This window comes from Chrysemys picta, chromosome 1 (assembly GCF_011386835.1).
Source record: "Chrysemys picta bellii isolate R12L10 chromosome 1, ASM1138683v2, whole genome shotgun sequence".
NCBI classification, from domain to species: Eukaryota; Metazoa; Chordata; order Testudines; family Emydidae; genus Chrysemys; species Chrysemys picta.
Window position 1 is genome coordinate 164689838 of NC_088791.1, and position 19362 is coordinate 164709199.

The 19362-nt window shown below is 40.1% G+C and overlaps 1 protein-coding gene across 3 annotated transcripts in view; it reads left to right on the plus strand.

Moving 5' to 3' along the window:
* Positions 1-19362, plus strand: part of EPHA3 (EPH receptor A3) — a 469948-nt gene that overhangs the window by 15709 nt on the left and 434877 nt on the right. The window lies entirely within an intron of this gene.

A 19362-nucleotide genomic window follows, 5' to 3' on the forward strand; every position in this document is an offset into this window, starting at 1 on the left:
GGAGTTGGAACACAGGGTAGCAATAGCTATTTTCTGATCATCAAAGCTTCAACTTGATTATATCTTTGTTTTTCACTGGACTTCTAATTCATCCACCATATGATGGGTTTATGGATTTGTGTCCTGACTGATCACTTTCCAGTGAAGCAAGATAGCTTAGAAACTTGTTGTACACACATTTTCCTAGCAGAATTCCTTCTCTGATTTGAATCTGAATCATTTCCGTGATGTCAAGTGTCACTTAGGGCATAAATATGGTTCCACCATCTCTGTGTATCCCAGCCTGTGCTTTGCATGTCCTCCAGGTTGTAAAGTTCCATACATTTTCTCTTTGAGTACTGTTCAATGGTGAGATTCTTTCAGTCGGTGCCCTTTTACATGATCCTCCAACTAAGCAATGGCGCACTTGCCATGGCGACCATGCTGGCTTCATTCTTAACCCAGGTCCCAGATATTTTCATCTTCTTTTCTGGGTAACTTTGGAGATAAGGGATTGTTGAACTCTCTGACAAATCCCGGCATTTGTTATAAATTCACTCCATTTAATACTTAGTATTTTTCTGAAGCCTTTCCTTTCGAAGGCATTTAGATGTCCATCTATCCCTTTGGTGGATTTCCAGCTTTCACATCCATATGTTAAGGTGGAAATAACATTTTTGTTGAAGATTCATATTTTAAGGTTTTTGATGAGCAAATCTTGCCTAAGCTGGTGAATACAGCTGCTGCCTTGCCAATCCATGTCATTATTTCCTCCTGGACAGGCCAAGTGGCTTGCACATGACTACCAAGGTACGTAAATTGACTCACCTCTCACATTCCTTTGCCTTGTAACATAATGCTTGAGTTGGGAGTTGCTGGGGTTCTCCTTACGGTTTTTCATAATTAATTAATAACCCCATCTTTTTTGTGATGCTGGACAGTCTTTACCGGTCTTTGCATCATATTGGTGAGCTGTCATTTAGAAGAGCTATACCATCAGGAAAATCAAAATCTTCTGTTGGACTGCTATTGAACCATTCAATGCCTGTGTTGCATCTGTCTACACTTTCTCATAACAAACTCAACGGCAAAGCCAAACCGGAGAGATGAGTGCATCCTTGTTTGGCACTAGTTTCTGTTTAAACCATTCATCCAAATGTGCACTTATTGTAACTATGCAAGCCACACCTTGATGATAATTACTTCTTTTGGCATCCCATAACATTTTAAGATGAATGAATCGTGATGGATGTTGTCAAATGCTTTCTTAATCTGTGAAGTTTGAGGAGTGATTTTTGCCATTCAATGTGCTCTTCACTGATTATTCTTAGGGTGAAAACCTGGTTGATGTGATCTTCTAGATCAAAAACTAGATGGTTCTTCCCTTAACTTTGCCTCAGTCACTTCCTTTTTTCTGCTTAAGATACTAAAGAAGACTTTGCCTATCACTGAAAGGAGTGTAACACCCTGTTAGTTATTGCAGTTGTTTAGATCACCTTTCTCTGGAAGTTTGACGGTGATGCCATTTTCCATTGTTCTGGAGGCTTTTCATAGTCCCATATTTTTTGAAAAATTCAGTGATTTTTATCGATGGTCTCATCACAAGCTTTCAACATTTTCCCCCGTGACTTGGTTTTCACCTGCAGCTTTCACAGCTTTTAACCTTTTTTATTGCATTTCATTCTTTGTTTGCAGTGCAAGATGTTATGATGTCTGGTTTTGTGTGTTTAATTTTTTGTCCAAATCAATGTTTTGTTGTGCTGTTGGTCTGTTTAGTACCTCTTGAAAGTGCCCTGCCCCTCCTCAAATAGCATTTGAAAGTGCTTTGTACTTCATCACCAGCAATTTTTATCCAGGTAAGTTAGGCTTTGTGTTTTTGATGATAATACACAGACCCATCAGATACACCAGAAATTCAGCAGCTGTTGCTTCCATCAGATTAGTGTAAACAGGAGAAGCAACAGTTGGTGCTGATAAATCAAGTGTAACTTTGACTTGCTTTTAATAGGCTTTCTGGGAACTCATTTGTAAGATTTTTTTCCTCTAATACTTTTTGTATGGTGATATAATAGGAATATTCAGGGCTCAATATAAACCTGGTCCAAACCCCATTGAAGTCAACAAAAGTTTTTTTTATTGTATTGAATGGGCTCTTGATCGTGCCCTAAGAGATAATATAGAAAGTCCATCAGGATTTGGGCCTGCAACCTTAGGATATAAAAATTAGCCCATATGTTGTCATTCTACTGCCAAACATATATAATAAAATGATGGCTGATCTACAAAATAGAGCCGCCCCTACCTTGTCCCAGTGTCTGGTGCACAAAGGATCCAGATTGACTGCTGCCTGAGCACAAGCATGGGAGCAATACATTCTGCAACGCTCCACGTCCGTGATGAGGATGGAGGCATGGCCATGGCTTTCCCTCACCACATTTTCCCCCAAATGCATTTTAATGCCTGAACAGAAGAGAGCACATGCTAAGTTGTTCTGTAGCAAGTGCAAGGATGGAGCACTCTGCAATACAGTATAGTGCAGAGACCAGTGGTTCTCCGTAAAGCATTCTGCCTTTGTCTGCCCTGTGTAAGAATAATACCTCACTGCACCACCATTTGGACACTGTAGCTTTATATCCTACTTCTCACAGGAGCAAGGGCACTACATGCTTCTAGCTTATAGTTGTACATTTTAATTCTCTGTTTTCCAGGAAATTATTTCCAGTTCATTCTTGATATTTCTTAGATGACTTGATGCCAGTGCTGATCCTGTCAATTTATTACATGCTGTATTTCAACTACCCTTTCTGTACTAAAAAAAATTCTGGCTGAATTGATTATAAGTTGATCCTTTTCTCATAACTTCAGTCCCTGACATCTTGCTTTTGAATTAGTTACTATCATTTTGGTTGACCTTTTCAATCTCGCCAGTGTCCTTCCTTCCTATAATACGGCAACTAGAATTGAACACACCAGTCTCAGTATAGTCTCTCATGCACCTTAACTCCTAATAATAGTAATTCTGTTTACTCTCCAGATTCCAGAATAAATGCCCCATAACACTGTTGGCTTTCTTACTCTTTTGTGTTGCAAACACTGTGCATGTTAATTGGGGCTTGTCTATGCTTACAGCGCTGTAGCACTTAGTGAAAACTCTACTACGCTGACAGGAGAGCTTCTCCCACTGGTGTAGGTACTCAGCCTCTCTGAGAGGGGGTAGCTGTGTCAACAAGAGAAGCCCTCCCATCAACATAGCACTGTCTTCACCAGAGGTTATTTCAGTATAATTGTGTCACTCGGGCGTGTGGAACTCCATACCCTTGAGCGACGTAGTTGTATCGACATCAGTCTGTAGTGTTGACCAAGCCTTGGTTTCTCACATAATGAGAGATTTTGAAAGACCAAGAGTGGAGCGTTATAACTCAAGTATGTCTTAGTTATACAGTTACATTTCAGCTATCCATTGCACAGCCACACGGAATAGCAGAGAATCATTTCCAGGTCCCAGATGCTCATTTTCTATGCTAGCAGGGGCTGTGAATGTCATGTGGGAAGCACACTTAATATCTGGGGAAAGGGACAATCTCCTGTTGCTCAGCAGCACCTGATTGAATTAGTGGAATTGACAGGTTCTGATAGAGTCATTTCCCTCTCAGCCAGAAGGAGGGTTATGGAGCAGCTGATGTTTAAAAGCATAGAGGAATATATCCTCAGAGTTCTGACAGTTATGGAGCCGGCACGTCCTTTTAGAAGACCATAGCATATATATCGACACACACACACACACACACACGAATGAGTATAGCCAGCTCTCACAAGTCTCTCAATATGTGACAATTTTCTTCAGGCCCCAGATTCTGCAGTTATGTGAGAATCCCAGCTTCAATTTAAAGAAAAGTTCCTAGCCGTTGTGGCTGTGAAGAAAATCTTGAAAATATGATCTTTAAAGGTTCTAATAACAGAAAGTAATTTTCATTTGAAAAGAATCCCAAATGTATTATTTTTAAAAATCTTGTGATTCTTTTGGGGCCTAACTCAGGATTTTTGAAAGTTTGAGACTGGCAATATTACTAATGTACACGTTCCTATTCTGTAGGAGTTTCCATCTAAAGCAAGATCTGTGTATCATTTTGAGTTCTTTTGTGGCAGCAATAGTATTTAATCAGAAAAATTTTACCTGAAGGATTATGTTTTCCAAAGTCTAGCCTCTATAATTGATTGCAAGTGCTATTAGTAGTTGGAGTGCTAACTACCTGATTTATGGGCCCACTATGGATAAATTGCCTACATAATTTCATAGGAATAATCAAGCTGGTTTTTTTTCCATCATAGTATGAAACAGTGGTTGAGTATGGGGATAATACTGATAGTTGATTAACTATAATGGGTGCCTCTAAAGCATAATATATATAGAGAGAGTTTTGACATCCAAACATCCTCAGACTCTGCAGCCAGGATGAGTTCTAATAATGTCCCCTTCATTTCACATCTATGGATCTTTTAAAAAGGTTTTAATAAGTGGCAATTGTATTTCTGTACAGTTTCTAGTAGCAACAGAAAGCAATTCCTTTATCAGTTTGTTCTGTGTTGGACATTAATTCCTGCTAAACTCAGGAAGCACTGAAGAATTTTTCAAGCAAGTATTGATGCAGGAAAGTGAATAGAAGTGAAGAAAGATGGTCCTGTGGTTAGCCTAGGTACTTAGGTTCAGTTCCTTTCTCAGGCACAGACTTCCAGTGTGACCTTGGGCAGAGCACTTAGCCTCTCTCTCTCTCAGTCCCTCCTCTGTAACATGGGGACAGTAGTCCTTCCTTGCTGCACAGGGGTGTAGTGAAGATAAATACACTAAAGATTGTGAGACAAGGAGATACTACAGTAAAGGGGGCCATTCAATAGAATTATCTGAGAAAATGGATATGCAAGTTAAGATTAGCACAATAAAGCTGTTCCTTGGATTATTTTTGGGTTAGTCACACTGAGGCCAAAGGGCTACTGATTGGCGGATATACAGGTACAAGTGTTTGGCAATGTCTGGTGGAAAATGGAGTTGTTAATAGGCTAATGAGAAATATGCTCCAAATTTGCATATCCCCCAGAAAAATGTATTCCTATCAAATGGAGATGAGCAAACGGTTGACATGTGGCACAAGCCACAGCACAAATGAACTATCAGAATGAACGTGCTTTGATTCAGTACACTTGAGCCCTCAGTAATTTCCTTCTCCAGACTAGAAGACCCATTGCACTAATAGAATGGCATGTGCTGGGGGGGGGTCCCTGCTCTGCCTACCTCCGCCCTCCCTCCCAGCATGACTGAGAGAGGCTGCTCTTAGCTTTTTGATACGAGCAGGTTAACAGATGTTTAGCTGTATGGATTTTTTATTCTACACAATCAAGTTTTAAAGTAGACCCACTTACCATTTCATCCAGGTGCAGTCCCTGCTTATATAACTCGCTCTGTGATATCAGCCCTGATGAGTTAATTCACAGGGGGCTGCATCTGTGGAAAGGGGAAAGGACCCGCAGTCTATACTGCACCAGAGGTGCCATGGGTAGCCTTACAGCTACATAGCTACTTGCAAAGCAAGGGCCCTCTCTAGCTAAATCCTCATGCAAAGAGGTGAGACCGTATCCATTAATATTTTTACAGTTACTATTTCCAAACAGCTTTCAATGTATAATTGCTCTGACATTTGAGGCTACTTAGCAAATTGTAGAGCAGGCTGCATATTGGTTCAACATGCCCTCCATTGTGTTCAATCTCATCGAGGACTCTTTCACCTTTTACCACAGTTACTTTGGGATAATGAAAGACTATCATAAACACAATTTCCCGCTGGCTGAGATAAGGGAGCTGGGAGAGTGTTAACATGATGGATACACAGTCTAGAAGATCATGCAGATGATTGTCTTGTTCAGAGGATAAACACCACTCAGTATTCAGACAGAATCTGAACTTTGCCCTTAACATCTGACATTCAGGGACTGGTAATGTACATAATGGTATTGAAAGTATGAACATCAAAGTACATTATATGCATTACAGTGGAAATCTAATAAACCAGAAAGAAAAGTCAGAATCTATAGTTAATGGGGCTAGAATATTAACAGGATAAGATATTCCCCCCCCCCCCCACACACACACACACTCAAAAGAGAAACCTCTTTGTGTGGCACTCTTTACCTATGTACATTTTGCTTGAGAGCGATTGCTTTGACAAAACTTTTTACATCATAAATCAAATTTCTTACTTACTCAACACCAGATGGAGAAAGCAGCACAGAAAAAAGACAGATGTTATTCCCCAATGGTGTTGGCACTGCTGTGGTTGCGCACCTGATTGTGGTAAAGTTTGTTGCTGATAACCAGTGCGAGAGGTGATAGGAGCTATTAAAATAAGATTGGGGAAAAGGAAGAAATGCATCAGACATTTTTAAAGACCCTGCTTTTGGCTAGTGAATTGAATCTGGTGTAACATCCTGACTTAATGAATCAGTTAGGATGCCCTCTAGTGCTGGCCCCCAAAGAGGAAACAATATGGATTGATGTCTAGCTGCTGTTTTTTAACTTCTGTGAACTTGAGAAGCCTCAGATAATTATTGCCCACTTGGGGAAAAGAGAGAGGTGTCATTCTTTAGCTACAGGGATAGAGAGGCCTCAGTATTTGGAACAGTAGTCATGAGAGTTCTTGTCCCATTCTCCTACAGGTGTTCTTGAATCCATTAATTGCATCAATGTACATTATATGCTGTGACCAGGGTCCTAGTGGGGGCCAGTTGTGCTTATTCAGTTAGGGTGAACTGCAAAGAATGGGGAATACAATCCCCAAAAAGCTGGTGAATGTTACAATACTTAGATTTACCAAGCCAGTGTAAAACAGCTTCTTTATTACCTCACTGGTTACTGAGATGTCCAAACAACACAGTTCCCTCAAAGTGACCCAGCCTCAGGCTTCCATCCAGGTACCCACGTCAAATATGATGATTTCTGAAAATCGTATTTCATCATATAAAGGAAAAGGTTCTACCAATCCCAAAGGATTGGACACATTACCTCCCAGGTTATTGAATATTCCAGATCTTTCCCAAACACACGCTACAGCCAATTCTTATTAACTGAACTAAAATTTATTAAAAAACAAGAGAGAGAGTATGGTTAAAAGATCAATATACATACAGACATGAGTTCAATTCATTGAGATCCAGATTCATAGCAGAGACGGTGAGCTTTGTAGTTGTAAAGAGTTCTTTCAGAAATAGTTCATAGGTTATAGTCCAATGTCCAAATATCATATTCAGGGTGTACCAGCATAACTGGGACCTCAGTCTTGCAACTCAGACTTCCCCCCATGAAGCTTAAGCAGATCTGAAATGAACAGGATCTGGACCCAGGGTCTTTTTATACAGTGTTCTAGCATCCAATTGACCACAGAGTCCTGGTTAAATAATAGGCTTTTGATGTAACCTTTTGCTTTCTAAGCATCACCAGTAATTAGTTACACAAATTAACATAGGGCAATTTATCCATTTATCTATTACAATCTTTAAAGAGACATATAGACAATGACATTATTTTACCCAAGATTCATCTAAATGTTAATATTCCCTTTTGATCTCCGAGTCAATAGTTATAGTGACGGACAGGAACTGTCTGTTTGGGGGTAGCATCTAAGCGGTAGTCTACACTGGCAATGTTAAAACGCTGCTGTGGCAGCACTTTAACGTGGCTTGTGTAGTCGCAGCAGAGCGCTGGGAGAGAGCTCTATCAGCATGCTAAAAAATCACCTCCACGAGGGGCATAGCTCTCAGTGCTGGTGCACTGTCTACACTGGCGCTTTACAGCGTTGAAACTTGCTGTGCTCTGGGGGGTGTTTTTTCACACCCCTGAGTGAGACAAGCCCTAAGATACACACAATTAGTATTACTTCTAACAATATAGGTTTGCATTTCAACGTTCTAGCCTACTTAGCATGAATGGCCCTAATATCATTCCCATACCTTTCTAACATGACTTTAAAAGTGGGCTTTGGGTCATTAGGCCTGCAAGCTGTTTAACCCTTTCTAGCCGTGTGTCATATATGCATTATAATGGTCTAAGAGTTGCTGTCCCTTAGGTCTAAGAAGAAATAGATTTTTATACCACTGAGTTGATATTTCTTTTTGTACTTTGCAGTTTTTCTGGAAGGCAGTGGACTTTATTAGCATGCTTTGCACCTCTGCCTGGAGGGGCTCCTTTTTACAGATGTTTCCTCTGGGACTGTAATTCTTCTCTTGTCATTCTTTCCCCTCTGTGACCTAATCTCCATTAATCTCTGTGGTTTTTAAAGTTGATTTCTCTCCAAGTTTCTGTTTTTCCTCTGACTCCAGAATCTTTCTCAATAATAAATAGCCCAGCTTCATCACATGCCCCCTCTTTATTTATTTTCCAATTTATTCACTTTGCCTATCACAATAATCTTTCTGCATGCATTCCCAATAACATTTAAGAGCCGAGACAAAAAAAAAATAATTGGAAAGATAACATAAATACTGTACTCTGAAGGCGAAGCATTGCCCATAAATTTTACCAGGTGCCTGTCAGTTGTTCCCATGCTCATTCACATTCCCTTTCTTTCCCTTATGTAGTGTCACTACAGTCTCTTTGAGTGAAGCCTGTGGAACACCGTGATTGACCATAAATTCTGCAGATAAGCATGACAAGTTAGTTCTACTGTTATTTGTGGGGTCATATTATTCATTGTTTGTGAGTATTGAAGCAACCACTAGTTTATTCATGACAATCTTTGCAAATACTGAAAGTTTCATGAATTTTAGAATGAGTGACTGGTGTAATTAATTGAAAATTCTTACTTGAAATGCTCTGTTTCTATAGTCATCACTTGTTGTTCTCCTGCTTCCATACAGAAAGCAGAGATAATATCATCTAACTTAGATGACCGATGAGACACCACAAAGGGCCAAGAGTTGAAGTGATTAGTTAACACTAAGCAAGCCATTTGGCAGATCATATAATCATATGGCTGGAAGAGGCCTTGAGAGGTCATCCATTCCATCCCATCACATGACCAAGTCCTAGACCACCTTTAACCGATGTCTGTCTAATGTATTCTTAAAAACCTCCAGCAATGAGGATTCCGTAGCCTCCCTTGGTAACCTCTTCCAGTACTTAACTATCCTTAGGAATTATAGTTAGAAAGTTTTTCCTATCTAACATCTAACCGACCTTTCCCTATTGAATACATCCCTAGAGAAGAAGGTCACACTTTAATGATACATTTATAAATTATATTAAAAGGTGTAATAAATAATAGGTGTTACAGACATAAGTAGGATGTATGCTCATAAACACCCTACTGGCTTATTGGACTCTAACAGTTGATTATTAGATGTTTGAATAAGTGATTAATTATTTATTAATGGATCCTCTTAATATAAAGTGTGGCCAAAATGATATTTTGGTGTTTTTTTTCACGAATGATCTGAGAACAGCAAAAAAGGCTACATTATAGGAATACTTTTTGTGTAAATATTATGATTAGTTTTAACTTTGAGCAATTCCACTAACTCCTGCTCTTCCTCTTAGGTTTTGCTCACATATGGCAACAGCTGGACTAAGTAAAGGGGTCATTGGCAGAACAGTAAGGAGCAGGGTGAGCAATGAGAGAAAAACTCCTGGCTTTTACAGAGGCAAACTTAGAAGGCAACTTTCTCGGGAAAACCTTTCAAAATAATAATACATAACATTTAAATAATGGTGTTCATCTGTGGATCTCAAAACTTTTTTTCAGAGTGGTAAATATCATTACTCCCATTTTACATGTGGATAAAGAGAGAAGCATAGAGGTAAGGGGACTCTCTTTAGAGACAATTTGGGCTTTATATTCTTGGTTCTTCTTTTCTGCCACATATTCTTAATATTGCTATGGGTGTTCACTTGAAAAAGGATCTTACCCCTTTACCAGTTCATCTGGTGCTTCACAATAAATTGCAACACCTTGTCTGACATTTTAAAAAGCACTTGTGGGCCCCAGGCTGTGGTTGGAAGGGAAAGGGTTACGTTTAGAAAAACCACAGCTGTCTGTGGATATAAGGTGGGGACAGCTGAGAGAGTGATTGAAGAAATTCCTCCAACATCCCAGAAAAAGGTAGTTGAGAGTCAATCTATGGTTTGGGATGAAGGCTAAGGAATGCTAAAGGGATGTAGTCCCTCATGTACTTGGTGGACTGTGCTGAAACAAACCATGTTATCCTTGGTAAGCCCCCTTATTTTCTTTTAATATTTTTAATTGAACTTTGGCTAACGTAGGCTGAGGAGGACTTCCTTTGATCTTTAAAGGTGCAGGCCTTTGTTGGGTTTCCTGTTTCAATAGGACAGACCCTCCTCAAGGTTCCCTGTGTGAGCAAATTGTTCCTACTTAGACAGGTCTATTGCAGACACATCATCACCTTGACAGGAATTAGTGACACAGGGATTTGTTTCACCTGTTGCCCTCAAGCATGACTGATTGAAACACTCTAGTCTAGTGCTTAGGGCACTTGCCGGGGGGAAGACCCAGGTTCAAGTCCCTGCCTCGCCTGCATTTAAATAATCATCGATGAGAAACCTCTGCCTTGAATCAAGCACAGCAAGGATTTGAACCTGTATCTCTCTCTTGCCAGTGCTCTAAGCACCAGGCTTTACTTGGTTACTCATCCTTTGACACCTGTTCCCAAATTAAAAACCTCAGGGATTTGATTTGCAAATAGCCACTTGTTGGCTGTGGTTTTAATTAATAGTTAAAGGTGCCGAGAGTGTGGTGGCTTTTGCTAATGTTATCCATCAAATAAATATGTAACACCAACAATATCTAGTATACAGGCAGATAACTATTTGGCAGCAGTCCCCACAGTTGAACATAATTGCAACCAAGTGTCCAATAATGTCAATTACTGCAAAAAATGTACTCTGTTTGCAACATATCCCTGAACAGAAAAAGGCTTTTAATAAAAACTTAACACTTGCTTACCATAGTAGTGATCACTATAGAAAATGAGAGAATTCCGCAAATAAATTAATTTCAGTTTATTTGCTTAGCTTCAGTCTAAGTCCTATGCATAGAACAGACAGCTAGGCTGTGTAATAGCTTATTTTTACCTTTCAAGCTGGGGCTATAAATTCAGCTGGAGGAGAAATAGCCACGCTGGCTCTAAAAAACAGAGTATAGTCGTGGTAGTGTAAGTGGTGAAAGGTACTAGTCTCCCCAAGAGTTAGCATGGGTATGTCTCCTTGAGCTGGATTTTATGCTTCCAGCTTGGGGTGTAGACATACTCTTCATGTTCTATTAGTATGTCTGTCTCTCCCTCCAAATGCTCCAGCAGTAAAGTTCTGCTTTTCACTACTCCTAACTGGGAACATTAGAAAATGTCGTGCTTTAAATGAGACAGAAATATTACATAGCAGATCTCAAGCTGTCAGGGAGGAAGTGGGATAGAGCATGTTATACACAAGCAGGTATGGAAAACTAAATACCTGTTGTTGGACTGGGCTTCTGTATCACTGTGTAAAATGTAAATGTTAGCAAAGGACTAGACTAAGAACTGGATACTGTTTTTTAGAAACACAATATCCACAGGGAAGGGAATGAGAGAAAGATATGTTTGTTAGTGCCACCATGGATACTAATACCTGGGATGTACATTGTAATTGTGTATATAATAAAGTAGTCAAATAGTGATTAAGGTGAACTGTAAGACAGACATCAGTTTTCATTGACTTGACAAATACTGGAGGATATTCAGCTGGAAAAAAAAAGTAAGTTCAGATGTTCCAGGAGAGAGCTTTCCTTTACTGAAATTTTTCACTTTAAAACCTACTTACTAATAAATGAAGGTGACAGGAAATGTCATTGGACAATTACAGTACTGTGAGGTGCAATTTGTAAGTGACATTGAAGAGAAATTCTTTCTGTAATAAACTGTTGATTTTTGCCAGCAATCAGGATTAAGAGACAGGATATGTAAGCATAAGCATATCTAAATGTAGGCAAGAGTATATGCAGTTTTTAGCTGTTAAGTAGCTTTACCCATCACAGTTGGTAATGGAAAATATACACCTACCAACTATTTTTTTCTCTCCAATCCTTGAAACATGTTGAGGTTGAGCTTCTTGAGCAGAGTAAAACCTCTAATGTAAGCAAGGCAGCTGAAGAGCAATGAGATGTTTGTGTAACAAGAAACTGAACTTACAAATCATTAAAATCACCTTGAATGGAACAAAAGGACCCATTGGATTTGAATAGTGAAAATCACATCTTACAATAAGGATGTGGCTTAATAATTGCACGGTAGCATTTGAAATGATAAAGGGTACTATTTATGAATCTATTTTTGTTTGTTTTTTAGAAATACTTCAGAAGCTTATTGTCAAAGCCCACTCTCCCCTTCCACTGTCCATGCTTGTTTATGCTGAAATCCAAACTAATTCTCAATGGCTACCTATTTATAACATTTTATCTAAATGCTCCTAGAGTTTCTTATAGCACAATATTAAGAGGATTATCTCTTTTTTTCCTTGCAATAAGCTCACTGTTTTGAGGGGGGGGATGAATAATTAGTTTACATTCTATTTAAACTCCCCTATTTAAATATTTGCTTAATTTCAAGAGTGAATTTTTCAAAGAATGAGTTGAGAATCAGGTTTATACACAGTGAAATTTGATATGGGAATACACCATTTTTGTCATCAAAAGCAATAGTTAAGTGTCTGAACCATGTTTAAATGCCACCTTTAATGAAAGCTATGTTCTTCATTCCTGAGACCGCCACCTACCCAAACATGCTTTCTTGCCCTCACAAAAAACAAACAAACAAACACCCCTCCCCAAACCCTAAAACAAATCAAACAACCTTCCACCCCAAAAACCTAACCCCAGCCCAAACAGGGATTTGTCTTCCAAAAGGAAGAGTGCCAGACACTCCATGCAGTCCACTTGGGACTTTGCTATTGGTTTGGATTTTGAATGGAAAGCACTTGGATACTAAGAGTGATGGCCAGCAGTATAAATCCTTAAGAGATTCTGCACAGCTCAGGTGCATAGGAACACAGGGCAAAAAGGGGATTTGGTGACTCATAGTTGCTAGGTACAGCGATTAAGTGTCATGCATTTCTAAAAGCACTCAGTACCAGAGACCCATGACATTTTTTGAACAGATACTTTTTCATTGAAAATGTCCATTTCAGGCCAACCAAAATTATTCGTGAACTTGTGTCAAGGGACTTGAGGGATTTTGACAAAAGCAAAGAAGCCACAAAACAGCAGCAGGACGAGGAAGTGGTGGAGCTGCCTCCCCCGTTACAGGCTAAAGCCCAGTGGTTTGGGAACTGAGTTGGGAGACCCAGATTCAGTTCCTCCCTCTGCCTCATGAGAAGGTATTTGAACTTGGGTCTCCATGGCCAAATGACTATCCATTCCACTGTCCTCATGAATGGCTACAAATGACAATGGATAGTCTCTGGGCAGAAAGCTAGTGAGAATGACTCTACAGCCTGGTAATTAGGGCTCTGAAATGGGAGACCCAAGTTCAAGCAGAAGTCTTTTTACCTACAGTTTCTTTGTGTAGCAGACCTAAGAAGCTTTTCAAATAAATAGTTACACGTTTCTTTATTTTCATAGAGTGAGTTCTGTGTTACACTTTTCCTTCTGTATGGAGCACAAGACTGCTTTGTTCACTTAATTAGTAATAAAATACTAATTATGTATAGAACAAATATTGGTGTGTCCTCAACTGGCTTAAAAGACTGCAAGCCTCAGTTTTAATAAACATTTCTGGTAATTAAATAAACCAGGGCCTTAGATTCTTAGAAAATGTGCCATGCCTTTGGCATACAGTTGAGCAGAGCTATAAATTTTGTTGACGTTGGCAGCACTGGAGATAGTGTTAATTGTCTGAAGAAGGGGGGAAGCGCTAATACACTTCTTTCTTGTGCTAATAGGACAGATTTTTGCAATAGGAAAAATTAGTTACAGTGCAAGTAGGGTGGTATCAGACTTGAAACTAGGAGGATGCAGTCATCTCAAGGGGCCTACAAATCCATTACCTGTTTATGTATAACGTATCCCGTATAATATATGTAAGAAGGTGTCAAGGGCATTAAGGAAACAATTGCTTCAAAGTATAAGGTAACTCAGGTTAGGCTAGATAGAGGGGCATATCTTCCCCTCAACCACATCATCCTCCCAGTGGTGGAAAGACTTGCCATCTTCCCCCCTTTCCCAACTAGGGAGAGACAATACACCCCAGCTAATCGAGGCAGAGAGTAAAAAGGAACGATGAGCTGCTCTGTTACTGGGTGCACTTCTTCACCTATATCCAGGGGCGGCTCTAGCTTTTTTGCCACCCCAACTAGGGCAGGCAGGCTGCCTTCGGTGGCATGCCTGCGGGACATCCCTGGTCCAGCGGATTCGGCGGCATGCCTGCGGGAGGTCCACCGGTCCCACGGCTTTGGCGTACCCACTGCAGAATCCGCTGGACCAGCGGATCTCCCGCAGGCATGCCGCCGAAAGCCGCCTGCCTGCCACCCTCGGAGCGACCGGCAGGGCGCCCCCCGTGGCTTGCCGCCCCAGGCACGCGCTTGAAGCGCTGGTGCCTGGAGCCGCCGCTGCCTATAACTTCCCATATGGTGCAGCCCTACTATCTTCTCCCCATCTCCTGAGCAGGATGAGGCAACATGCTCCAACTTCATGTTCCAACATGCTTCATCCACAGCCTGATGGGGGGCTGTGAGCACTGGTGAGCTGCTCCACTCCCAGGGTGTGCTCCCCCATACCTGAGCCCACAAGGAAAGTGCTCGGATATCAGTTTTCAACTGGGTGGAAATTTTTTTGTTAATAGTATGGAACAGACTGACCCAATGACTTCTCTGAGAGTTGATGGTGTTAGTGAATTTGTCTAGACTGGAGGAGCATTTATGGAACAATACTACAATGAAATCTGTCTTAAGGGACTGATTAAGTTTGGATGTTTATCTCATATTACTTGATTTCTGTAGAGCTACAGTTTGGGGATTCTTTGAAGCACACTAGATTGGGAATGATCCAGGGTAGACTTTTGCAACTTTCCATTATAAAAATTGTCTTAACTTTATCTTGTCATGCAGTGGAGGTCAGCATTAAGTCAGGACACAGCCAATCACACATAGATTTCTCATGTAGAAAAACAGTATTAAAGGGAAGCAAAATATTAAGTGTCTGAAACACATGCAGATCCAGGTCTGGAAATATCCAGTTTCTAGCATATCTTTAAGTAGCCATATGTCATATAGTGGACAGAGATCTGTAATATCCCCTTTTTTAGTAGGTATCCTTTTTTTAAGCAGAGGGAGGCAAAAATAGTTTTGTTGGCCCACTCAGCAATATAAAATCCTCCCCTGGTAATCATCTGCTAAACCGAAACATCTCAACACAGCACCTTCAGTTCTCTTTTTAAAAAAAACTCTTCTGAATTCATTTTTTTAAGAGCTGCCCGGGCTGAAAAGCATGTGTTTTTGCTCAAAGCCTAAGCCTTGGAAATATCTGCTGGGAAACCAGAAAATTACAAAGGCAAATTTGGCAAGGCCTGGCGAGGTTGTTTGTTCCTGTCCTGAAAATTTCCTGAGACGTGAGGTTTAACAAAAAGAGCTTCCAGAATGGACTCAACAGTAGCCACCTGCAAATTTTGAGGAGAAAAACAAGGCAAGTCCCCATGCCGTGGCTGGGAGTCCAGACTGGGCCTCAAGCAAGGTAGGTGTTCATTCCACCCCTAAACCACTAATACTACAAAAGAGGAGGCTCTCTTTACCTCTGGTAAGGGACACTAATGAGGCCATGCTCATTCCTGCATTCAGGTCAGCTCATCACAATGCAATGGAGAGCCATATTTATAGAAAATCCCGATACTACTTCCCTTCTGCTCCTTTCCCGCAAATATTGGATGCTTAGTGCCAATCTGGGCATTTTATTAGTTTGTGGTTTTGGTGGGTGTGACCCAAGAACCTCATTATGCCAACTGGGAAGGGAGTGCGGAGGGGTTACAGGGATCTCTTGAGTCTGGCATGTACATTCTAGTTCACTAAAGAGTGTCATGTGAGGTCTCAAATAAAAACCAGTGTCACACTGGTCATCAGTATCATTGTGAAGCACATGTCTGGATGTTTGTAAGCAGTTATGTACATATACTAAAATATCTTCTTAATGGTCTCTGTAAGGTGGGTCTGTGTCACCATCAAAGGTGAAAAACAGTTTTACTGTCAGACAAGGAATGTTTATCTAGCTGGCTGTTTATACGTAAATTAAGTATTGTATAGTTTGCAATGGGTCTCCTATCATCAGCCTGAACTGAATGTTAATGAAGGTTTTTAAAATTTGCAGTGAGTAAAAAGTAACAGGAAGAAGCAAATGGCGGGGCCAGGGTGGGTGGGGGGGAAGAGGGAACTCTATCTTGAGGTGCAAAGGGACAAAGGAAATACTTGGTAATCTTCCCTAAGGAAGTACATGGCTAGTGTGTTTGCTTCATGAAGAGAGGTGTCTTAATAAGTCTTGGTTGAAAATACTAGAGAGAACTTTGGGTTAGATAAGCTTCTTTAGGCAGCAGGTTAACCTGTCAGTTAATTAGTCTCTGGAAAGCGAGTTATGATTTTGTTTTATATATAACTATTTGTTTCCAGTATTCTTGCTGGCTGGTGCTAAGTTCCTCCTATACCTCCACAACCTTCAAGTTAGGAAATCATTTTGTGGTCAGCTTTTGTGGCTACATTTTTAAAGGGAACACAAAAAGGCCAAATTGGCACTGAGAAACTTTAAAAATATATTCCTTTCCTTGTTCCTACATACTGAGAATGCCAGCTGTTTTTTTTTTCCTATCCAGTTTATATATTAAATAACTAAAGAAGGTAGAGGTTGTTTAATATGCACTTCCAAACAAGATAATATTATTCAAGGCACTGCAGACACCTCTTTATTTCTACATTTGCAGATGGAGGTAGGTGTTTAAGAAAAATTCCCATAGACTTCAATGGGGCCAGAATTTTACTCCACAACTCTATCCCAACTAGACCTACTACAGAAGCATTAGGGACAGTGTATTGTCTGTCATCTTTCTGCCTTTGTGGTAGATCAATGTTTCTGTCTGAAATGGTTGTGCCTTTTATCCATATTTAGTCCCTGTGGGTGTAAGTGACAGAAGATCTGCCTTTTGGAGATTTTTTTTTTTTTTATTGGAAGTGAATCCCTTCAATAGGAAATAGGATTTATAATAGCCTAGTAACATTATTTTGGCCTTTGCCCACAAAAACAGCCAAAATCTATGTAGTGTTTTTAATTTGGGTAGGCTGTGCATGTTGGGAGGGAAAGGCTCCATGCCCGGCCTTGGAGGACTGTCTTGAAAGCCAGGCTGGGGAGGTTTCTCCTCATGTGTATCTCTTACATATTTGTAATTTAGTTTTGATTTAATGGCAATACAATTTTTCTTCTGATGCCAGAACCTTACTGACATTACTCCTAAATTATTTCTGTTGGGTCACCCATCATTTTAAAGACTTGAAATTAAGGGAGAAGAATAAGTATTATTTTAGTGTCAGTTACGTAATATATACACCATATATGTGTGCTGTGGTTTGCACTTATAAATTATGTCAATTGTCAAGCCTTATAAGATTAAATGGTGAGTTTTACTAAGAAATTGGTCTTAAACCTATTAATAATGGAGTTATAGAATGGTGTGTGTATGTGCATATATTGACCAAAAATACACCTTGTTTTTAAAAATCTATTGTTCCCAAGTATTACTGATTTGAAGGTGCCAAAATATCTATCTATTAGGCTTTAAGGTTTAATTTACCCCCTCTCCCCCATAATTAATCTTTTAAGGATGCAGCAGATGTTAGGTATTATTAGCCTATGTCTAGTGATGTAGTCTCACATAGAGTTCAGCAATTTCACTCAGGAAGCTGCACAGCACGTCAGGACCTGGAAATATGTTGCCTTGTAATGTCAAGACCTGACTCAATAAGCAGTTTCTCTTTTAGCCAAGAACAGTGGGATCAAAAATACCGAGGTGGTGAGCCCTGGCACCTTTTGCCCTGAAACAACCAATCTCTTACTGCATGAACTAAATTTGCTGTATCCTTCTTTCTCCGTCGTCTTAAACAGCTAGAGCCAAAGATGCAAACACACATGCATGCGCACACACACACACATACATAGTGCAGAAAGATGCAATTTGAGAATTTCCACCATTTGCCTGTGTCTTGTGTATTAAGCTGTCAGGGAATATCTAAATCACTTCCTTTTCTGTCACTCTATCCTCTGACTACATCCTTCGAGACACAACACCATTCAGAAGCAACCACCAAAAAATACCCCTTAAAATGATATGTAAATCCTGCAATTCATCATGCCCTGTGTAGTACAGGTTTAATTCTTCCTGCTAGGCCTCAATCTGCTGAAACATTACTCTGATATACAGTACAAAAGCAGTAACAAAGATGTTCATATCAACCCATTGTGAGCTGGTGGCAGGGAGAGAAATCAATGAAGCCATGAGGACAATAGCTGCAGTTTAAACAGGCTGCAGAAATTTGCTAAGACACAGACAAAAGGCCTATGCTGAAAAGAGGGCTGCCGTGGAATTCCTTGGGCTCCATTATGTTGCCGAAACAATCCTCACTTAGAGAGTGGATTTGCATCTCTAATAGAGTTCAGGCTCTGTTTGTGAAGGGCTTTCGCTAGGCCTGACCCCATCTCTCAAGATCACATTGATACCCAGCGCCTTGTCTCTCCCCTGTCCTGCACCACAGAGAGCAGTATCATGGGAAAATTCACTAACTTAAAAGGAAGCAAAAGAAGGCAAAAGGAAGGGGTTGGGGGAATTAAAGGCTTGAGGCAGTTTTGGTGGTACTTAGCAGTGAAAATTACTTTGGCAAATAATAGAACCTACTGCTGGTAATTACAGCTAACAAGCTTCCCCCAACCCAAATGTGACACTTGGACTGATGTGAGAAAAGCTGATATAGGCCAAGCTTATTAAGACTGAAAGAAAGAAAGAAGATTCTTCCCTATAAAAATACAGCACTTTGGACCCTGCAAATCCTGTAATCTAGTGTTACCAATTACCCATTAAAATAGAAAATGGGGCTGTAATATTTTAGGTCCTTTTTAGTTTGAGTCCAGCCATATGCTCTAATCTCAAGTAACTTTAACTGGGAAAATATTTTGTTTGATGGATGTACTCCTGTTTAAAAACAAAATATTGGAGGTACTTAATCCATCTTCTGATGGAAATTGGCAACTTTCCTTCATAGTTGGACTCATTTTTCCAAAAGTGAAAATATTAATGGAAACCTCATTCAATTAATAGTGTATAGCTGCTATA